This window comes from Pectinophora gossypiella, chromosome 13, assembly GCF_024362695.1.
Source record: "Pectinophora gossypiella chromosome 13, ilPecGoss1.1, whole genome shotgun sequence".
NCBI lineage: Eukaryota > Metazoa > Arthropoda > Insecta > Lepidoptera > Gelechiidae > Pectinophora > Pectinophora gossypiella.
The window spans coordinates 371,995-380,841 of NC_065416.1; positions in this window are offsets into that span (position 1 = coordinate 371,995).

Genomic DNA, 8,847 nt, shown 5'->3' on the forward strand with positions numbered 1-8,847 from the left:
AACTGAGTTATATCTTAATATGTAGGTACCTAGATAATCTTAATGACAACAATGAATTTTCCGTTGTTATTTATCTCAAAATGATAAAGAGACAACAACGGTTCACAACGCGAAACTAATCCAAACTGCTACGCAGAGTGAGTAGGTATCTTTTTGCTTAAAATCATGGAATTCAGCCAACTATATATCGATATCACAGGCTAAAAATTTTACAGCCCAGGTTAAAAATTTCGCGTACGTGAGATTGTTTGAAAGGTTCGCGAATTTCAAACGCTTGCTTCTCAGTCAGCCGAACCCTTTCTATGGAATGTATTTATTACATTGACCACAAAAGATATGCAAATTGGTACACAGAAAAAGCGAATTAAGAAGAAATCTACACCTACACACCACTATTATATACACCTAGATATATACGTTTTGTTGTTGTGATTGTGAATGCAATGTGTACCTGTAATTGGGGCACATATACAAAAACTAAGACTGGCATTTTATAACTTTACAATATGTGTACTGTTGGTATATCTATCTAAATAAATAAAATAAATAAATCTAGCCTAAACCTTATTCTAATGGTGTAATTGTAATGCTTAGCACATCGTAAGCATAGAGTAAAGAATAACTTATACTTCGTATAGAACGGTAATTCTCCGCCCCGCACCAATTCGTATCGGGCACCAACCTCACCCCCTCTGGGTCTTACTTTAGTCTTAAATGGCCGTAAGCCGCTAAGGAGTAAAGCGCAGAGCGCGCGGGCTGAGCCTCGCTCACTCTTCCGCGTTAGGCGGTACACAGTAAGAAAGAGATGGAGTGTCCGGGGTATGCTTTAGTCTTGAACGGCCGTAAACCGCTAAGGAGTAAGGATCGAGCGCGAGTATTGTATCTACGCATGGCGGCATACGGTAAGAATGAGACTTGTATATGGAAAGTCCGGGGTATGGTTTAGTCTAAAACCTTGAGTCTTGAGCTACCTACTACGTAACTCTCCGCCCGCAACAATTCGTATCGGACGCCAACTTCACCCCCTCTGGGTCTTAGGCCTTACGCCTCGGGACTGTCTGTCTCGCATTTACGTTAGCACACATGGTAAAAATATGATTTGAAGTGTCCGAGGTCTGGCGTAACTTCCTTCATGTCGCTCAATTCATAACATTTACAATGAATATTTCTCCACACATTTTGTATACATTTAAAATCACGTTTAGTACTATAATTTAAATTAAACTTAAAGGTTATCTCGCGATAATACGGAGCAAGTAGTTATCAACAGGCGTAATCAAAACATTAACAAAACAAACATTTAACGAACAACATTATGAACATTATTACGATGTGCAAAGAGCTGTTATGAATGAACGAGTATGTTTGTAGCAGATTTAGTAGTTCTGACCTCTGTCATTGGCTTTGTTTTTACTTAATTGCGTTTGATTCTATAATTATTAACAAATTCACATGCACTTGACATGTCAGAAATCAAAATCATTTATTCAACGAAATTATCATGCATAAACTTGTTGAAGGTAATTTAACATTTTTGAATCTACGTCATTTCACAAAGTGTGTTCGGTAGCGGGTGCGCGAAAATGAAAAGAAAAACTAAAGAATATAACTTTTACTGAAAATATATACAAGGAAAAAGAAAATACATAAAAGAAAAGCAAAAATAAAATAACTTAAAAACTCAACGACCGATCTTTGTGACAGCGAAAATGGAAGAAAAAAAACAAAAGACAATCATACCATATAGAAGAATAAAATGGAAATTCTTATAAACTAAGGAGATTGTATATATAATTATCAAAAAGTATAAAAACTATATAAAAATGTCCGTGCGTCGTTAACAAAGTGTAACATATCTTTTAAATCAATGTTGGTGTACATTACAAGCTATTTAATAACTAAAGGAACAGATGGCCACAGCATATGGATGGCCACGCATTTTAGGTTGTACATTGCAAGATTTGCAAGGCATGCGGCGCATAGCGTGCGGAGCAGATGCGTCGCAATTTTTGTATCTGGCTTACACACTGTCGTTTTTCGTAATCTTGTCTAAGGACCGTGACCGGGAACCTTTAAAATCAACGATAAACTAGCACTTTTAGCTACAAACATATCCCAACTGTAAGTCATATCACTAGATCAGATAGTTATTGAAAGTTCTACGCGTGACTGTTATATGTAAACAATTTTACGACTTTACTTTGGAACAGCTTCACAGATACTGGAAAAACGTGACTGATTTAACGAATAAACTATCATAACTACTTGTAATCCTAAATTATTTTAAATTAATTATGTAACACAAATTATAATTACGATTAATTTTAACTAAATTAATTACATTTATTTTTTGTAACTCTAATTTACGATTTCTTGCCGTTGTCTGCCTCTGCATCTGCAAAAATAAAACCAAATATCAAAGTATACATACAAAAAATATATAACTAGTATGAGGGACGGGGGAGGGGGGATAGAGCCACAAGTTATCAATAAAAGAACACGCAGCCATTTCTGTTATTCATGTTACTAAAATGTAATTTATTATACTTAGCCATGTAAGGCCGAAAATGTAACTTTAAATAATCCAAAATCAAATGAATCCTAATCCATTCAATGACTGGTCAGTCATGCATCCAATTTTGCATAAGGCGCAACGTTTTCATACAAACGATTTCTTTTTTGATTCAAAAAATAGGAAAGTAAAAAATGATATTTTTTCGATCAGTATCAATCAACAAGCCTCTGAGGCACGGGCTCCTCTTACATACCGATACAGTAATCAGATGTTATTTTATCATGAAAACAGGAAAGAAGATGCTCATTCCTTTTATTATTAGTTTATTATTATGCTCGACTTGTTTTCTATTTTCTCTCGAATATTATTAACTTACGAAGCCCGAAATCATAATTGTATTTATTTGCGAAAATATAACAAGTCGGCAATATACGATAACATAACTGTTGTGTAGACACAGTCACACACCCTCTCTCTCACACACATACACACGCACACACACACACACCCACACACACGCACGCACGCACGCACGCACGCACGCATGCACGCACGCACGCACGCACACACACACACACACACACACACACACTATACGCAAATACTGCTCTATTGGAATAAAGAAATAACATAATCATATTATAATGTTCACGACTAGATTCCAAATCGGAGTAGTCTGTAAAAGTACTCGAGTATCGACACCAAGCTTTGACGCATCAAACTTAACTCCATCGAAAGCAACTCCATCGCAATTATTCCTTATAGAAAAGTGTCAATGGTGTTTTGAATTTATAAACGGGTATAATCGGTGAAATAAATTGGAAGAGTGGCCTAATAAAAGTAGAACCATATTAATCTAAATATATAAAAGGAGAAACTGACTGACTGACATATCAACGCACAGCCTAAACGGCTAAACGTAGGCACTTGAAATTTGGAAGGGACGTAGCTTAGGTACCTTAGAGGTGCACTAAGAAAGGAATTCCCGGAACTCCCACGGGAACGGGAATTAGCGGGAAAATCCTTTTGTATGAAAAATCTAAACCGCTTAAGTTAGACGCTTGAAATTTGGCATGCAGGTACCTTAGTTACATTAAAGCTTAGTTGCAACAGGATATTGCAAAATTACAACGGAAACGGGAGTTAGCGGGAAGAAACATTTGTATGAAAAAAATCGAAACCGCGTAAGATAAATGTTTTCAATCTAGCATGCATGCATGCATACCTTAGTAAATATAAAGTTTAGTTATGGCTGTATTTTGAAAAATGGGAGTTAGCGGGAAAAAAATTGTATGAAGAAATCTAAACTGCATAAGTTAGATGCTTGTGATATGCACTATCCCACACACATAAAGATCTCTCTTTTATAACACGCCACGCGGACGAAGTCGCGGGCAAAAGCTAGTACTTATGTATTGAGTTGGAGAGTTTTCTGCTGACGTTAATAGAAACCCATTTCATTCTCAGGGAATAATCCACTGTGTAGCTAAAAGGGAAGCTTATTATGTGTAATTCGTAAAGTATGGAAGTGCTGGCATAAGCCTATTCTTCGGAGAAAACAAACTTGCATTAGAAGTTACGAAACTTGTAGTTGCTTAGGTTCCCTGGCGTGTTGTAAAACAATGGATTTATCACCTGTAACCTGTAAGGGGGCGTAAAAAAGACACATCAAAGCAATTCATCTAAAAAGCAATATTACAATTTGACATTTGCGCGTTTTGGACCCCAAAGTTCATCATATTTATGGACTCCGTGATCAAAAGTGGCTGCAAGATGGTGTTTGTCAACTTCTGGCTCTGCCCTCTGCAGTTTATTTATATATATTGGAAGCTGGTTTGTTATAATTTTCAAAGTTTCTATTTGCCTGATATTATTTCCTTTGGAGCCGAGGACTATGCAGGCCTTATTTCATGCACTGTATCATTGAGACCTGTAAGATCTATTGTGGCTGCCTCATTCTACAATTTACCTCTATGCTCTACCCTATCTACACGCCTGATTATGTCCTAATAGCACGTATATTACAAATACATTTGCTCTTCTATTATCACCCTTTGTTCTCCATCCTGTTGTAAAGAAGCTTGAATATACTTCAGTTCAGACAGCGAGACTCATGGTGACTCTGGAAGAAGACAGCATCACACCGAAGAACAACAACAGTGCTTATACATGCCGAATTCTAAAACAAACAAGACACATAAAGAAAAGAATAAACATTATATTATTTTAAACCCTATCAGATGGGCACAGGACGCAGTTGAAGGAAGGTACAAATTATCACAAGAGAACCTATAAGTGGCGAGCATTCATGAAGTCTTTGATAAGATTGGTGAAAGTCAGGACACCGTAGTAACTGGAACACCGTGGTCTCTGCCTACCCTAATGAGAAATAGGCGTGATCTTTTGTATGTATGTAAAACCTTTATCGACCAGGATGGTTAGTATGATAGAGTTTTCCAAGTATATAATAGTATACTATACACTACAGGGTATTAGTGACATCGTAACGAATACTAAGGGGAATGATTCAGACCATGATTCTGAGTTGATATCAAGTGGAATTTTCCGTCGCCAAATTCATGATTTTATTTGTGTTTTTTTTAATTAAGTATTTTCAATTCCTTTATCCTCATCTGCCCCCTTTAGGCTTGCCACCGGGGTGGTGGTTGGCACTAATTAGGTGCCGTCTACCACCCCGGTGGTCGATGGCACTTAATTAGTTTCATCTGCCCCCTTTACAGTTATAGAACGGGGGTTCATTCTCATGTCGTACTGGACATTAAATAAAAAAACGTTCAAAATGATAATATTTTCAATTCTATACTTTTGCGATGGATCACTTGATATCAACTCGGAATCATAGTCTGAATCATCCCTCTAAGTTTTCGTTACTATGTCACTAATACTCTGTGTTTGCATCCTTGCCATTCATTCTCAACAAATAACCTCTCTGATAACAACTCTTGACTCGAGGTTGGTCACAACCCACACGAGAGAAGAAGAAGAATGTCTTCTGTCTCTCCACTCGGTGTGTTGTGTGATTCACTTCACTGCATCCACGTGTCAATTTGATTGTCTAATCCTCATTTGATAACATGCTAGACATTGCAACATTGTTGCATAGCAGTTGATAATCTTAGGACCAATTGTTTGTAGATTAACTAAGACTACTTCAAGTACTATAGGCTGCAACCGGTGAGATGAATTTAGCAACCAACCAATAATTTAACAAGTTACGTGACAACACAGTCAAAAGATGCTTTAACGAAACGTCAAAACTATATTATGAATATGGTTGTGTGACGTCATCAATTGAAGCGGTCAAACCTTTATACTCATTCTAACATAACCTCTACCCCAGCTAAACTGGAAGAAGGGGTGGACAAAGAAGAGAAGAATCATAAAAGAAAAATGAGATTGATTTTCAAAGTCAAAGTATTTATTGCACACCATATATGGTAAACAGTTGTTATAAAAATATTATAGTGCCACATGTGAATCCGGGAGAGAGATAAAAAACATAATTAAGCCAGAAGTACACAAAAAATTGTAAGTAGTTAACATGAAACAAAATTAATCAAAATTATTAAAACTGTATTACAAAATAACACTTAGGTAGGCAGTATATTTATCATATATGAGAAAAACTATTGCGGTGTGTAAAAACTTTTCTTAATTAGGTACTTTTTGATCTTCTTATACTGGAATCAGTAAAATACGTAAACATTCTGGGCAAAATAATATCGCATCATGCGACGATATGATCATTTATTCTGCCATACTGATCAACATCGACATCACAAACAGCATCATATCTCTATCCCCGAAGATATACACCCTCGCCGGTCATACTTTAGTATACTGAGACTAATAAATTATTTTAAAGCCTGTTTTTTTGACGTGACTTATTGTAGGTTTGCTGCAAACGTCATAAACTACTTGGCCGGACAAATGGAGAGCACTAAGGGCTCTTACTTGGTACAAAATTTAAGACAACAGGCCTGAGGGTGCCTAGTTGGGCGCGAACCACGGCTCAGGGCGTCGTCTGAGAGGAAAATATTTTAAAGAATTAATTGACCTTAGTCGATCGATAGCGATAAGTGTTGAATGAGGAAAATCGTCGACCACGCTGGCGGGGTCGGTATCGGGGTTTTGAAGTGTTTGTTGTCACGAGCTGATTGGCCGTCTCGATCAATGGGTTTATAGCCTGAGACACTAGAAGGCGCTTTATATAATATCGTCAAAAGTAGCTTTAAGTTGTATTTAATGTTTTGTGGTACCGCCAACCTCAATAGAGATTACAAACATTATACCCGAGCGAAATAACTGGACACCTTTTAGGTACGCAACTCCCTTGATACCAGGGGAGGTTATATTGGCACGGGTAGTATGTTCGCTAATTCAGGTTGTTTTATAACGAATGTCCTCAATTCCCACAGAAAAGTACCCTGCATAGTGAATATATATTATATTCCTTAATTGTGCCTAACTATTTACAACAAAATGGTGACTATTACAGCGTACTGTTACAGCGTACCACAAAATAACGCATTTTCAGTGACTTAATTATGTAATAATTTGATGAATAATCACAAGCAAGCAATTGGGTCCCCATTTGTCCAGCCAAGTTTTTTAGAGCCATCGGAGGAAAAACTCCAATAAATCATATCAAAACATAGTACCTAATTATAGAAACTATAAAGTACGTTATTATCATTTTCGAAATTAAAAAATCGTTATTCATTTTTTTTACATAGCTGAAACGTAAATGCTCATCAATAATAATACTTATAATTAAAAGTTTGAAAACTAAATCCCGACTACGGAAAAATCGTGAAGTATGAAACAAGAATAAAAAAATCTCTGAAACTCTTCCAAATAGTGATGTAAGTAATCTCCTAAACATCACTATTTGACGATGCTTCTAGTGACACGTCGTTTAGAAGTTAGATTGTAACAAACACATAGCCTTCATTGCTTCGCCGCAGTTGGGTAAAAATAAGTACTTACTTATTTCACGTTTAAAAGTGATCTGTAAAATGAAAACCATTACAATAAAAATTTAAACTCACTAGACTTTTCGACACTAATGGCTCCCATTTTAACGACTTTGTTTTTACAGTCAGCCAAAATGATATTTAAAATTGTTGTTTCCAACCGATGAAAATGTTTTTCAAACAATTATTTTGTCGTATCGTCCTGCTGGCGTGTGTACTATACACATACACATACTATACTTAACAGTAATTATTACCCATACAATTTCAATCCTTTGGTTTAATATAAGAGGCTAATTAATTAGTAGTCTGAAGCGTGTGGATCTTGAGATTGAATGTTATATTCATTACTTAACGTAGATTCACGTGTAAATATGGATAACAATAAACAGATCATCGAAATACAACGTAACTTGTAAATTAAGTCGCAGTCTCAAAGAAACTATTAAATATTATTTTAATGCAGTTTACAAATACAACAATATTGTATTACACCAAAATAAAAGGACATATTTACAAAAGACTCTTAACTTAGTACATGGCAAATGGCGACCTTATCGCTTAAAGCGATTTCTTTAGAACAGATTTTTAACAGAAAGCTCGGTGACAGACTGGCTGATCTGATTCGAAAGAATTTCAGAGAATAGAAAATTATATTTTCTTGACTCAATACTTTTCATAGAGCGTGATTTTTCTTTTCAAAATATAAGTTTTAGTTTTCAAACTTATATTTTTATTTATATTGTTATGGGGTCTTATTTATTAAGATAAATTCTATCCGAAACAAGTCCGAGCATTTATGTTATCAAGTCTACGTAATTATCGAGTAAATACAAGTAAACCTGCAAGTAAAAGCTAGTAATATGAACATATTGGTAATGTGCAAATTGAGCCCTTTCATTTGATACCCAACACAATACCATATGGCCTATAACCACCGAATAAATGAGACGCTTACATTGATACCTCATTTGTTAAATTCTAATAATTGGTTAAGAAGTTAGGTTGGAACAGACTTGCATACACACATATATACTTAACGGTCAAACACATAACCCTCCTTTTAGCTTCGCCGCAGTCGGGTAAAAATCCGTGGACTTCTTATGTAGCGGAGACTTTCTTTTAAACATGGAATTATCTTTTCCGCCGTCATTTGTCATGTACTGGTTAAGTCATTTTTGTAACGTTGATTTTAGTTTAGTGCAATAAAGTACATAAAATATATTAAACCCACGTAATATTATATATAGTGTGGATGTTCATAAAGCACTTCAGCACTTGCGACAAAGTTATTCCCTTTACTCATATAATTATATTATATTTTATAGATAATAA